Raw genomic sequence first — 727 nt, forward strand, 5'->3', positions numbered from 1 at the left:
TAGATAGATAGATAGATAGATAGATAGATAGATAGATAGATAGATAATATGTTCGGACCATTCAAATTGTCCGGGCGGGCTTTATACGATTATGGACGGATGATCAACAGTAACATAATCAACCCTGTCACCAAACAGCACTTGGATTGAATTTGTTTATAAAAAATACGGCTGCCATTGGAGAATTGAGATGTGTAGATTCCGCCATCACGTCACGACAGCGCATTCATTTTAAAAGAATGACAGAGAACTGCGAGATTCTGCAAAAGACAAACATCACATACTCCGTTGCTTCGATTGATTGTAGGAGTGCAGAGACATTTTCTTCCCTGGTTCGGTTGAAACATACCCCATAATCACAGCCCAATGGAGCAGGATCAGACTCATATTCTGACTAGAATATGAGTAGGACGACGTCAGGCTATTAGACAGGTGTTGAGGGCTTGGAACAAAGATTTTTAGCAAAAACAAGCATAAAATAGTCATAGTATAGTTTGTTGAAAAAAGTAAAATAAGAAATAAAAAAGAATTCATGGTATAGTATGTTAAAAAAAGTCATAGTATGGTGTGTCCAAAAAAGTCCTATTACAGTATGTCAAAAAAAGTCATAAAATCAGGATATCCTTTAATGCCCACATAAAGCAAATCTCAAGAACCCTCTTTTTACAAAAGCCTGGCTGGACACACTTATCAAAAGCAGCTAACAGCTAGCTAGCTCTAGCAGCTA

At 37.3% G+C, this 727-nt stretch overlaps 1 protein-coding gene across 5 annotated transcripts in view; it reads right to left on the reverse strand.

Annotated features, from left to right (window-relative positions):
* Positions 1-727, reverse strand: part of intu (inturned planar cell polarity protein) — a 27,924-nt gene that overhangs the window by 9,105 nt on the left and 18,092 nt on the right. The gene's annotated exons all lie outside the window — the stretch shown is intronic.

The sequence above is a fragment of the Etheostoma spectabile genome, chromosome 19, assembly GCF_008692095.1.
Source record: "Etheostoma spectabile isolate EspeVRDwgs_2016 chromosome 19, UIUC_Espe_1.0, whole genome shotgun sequence".
In the NCBI taxonomy this organism is placed as follows: Eukaryota; Metazoa; Chordata; class Actinopteri; order Perciformes; family Percidae; genus Etheostoma; species Etheostoma spectabile.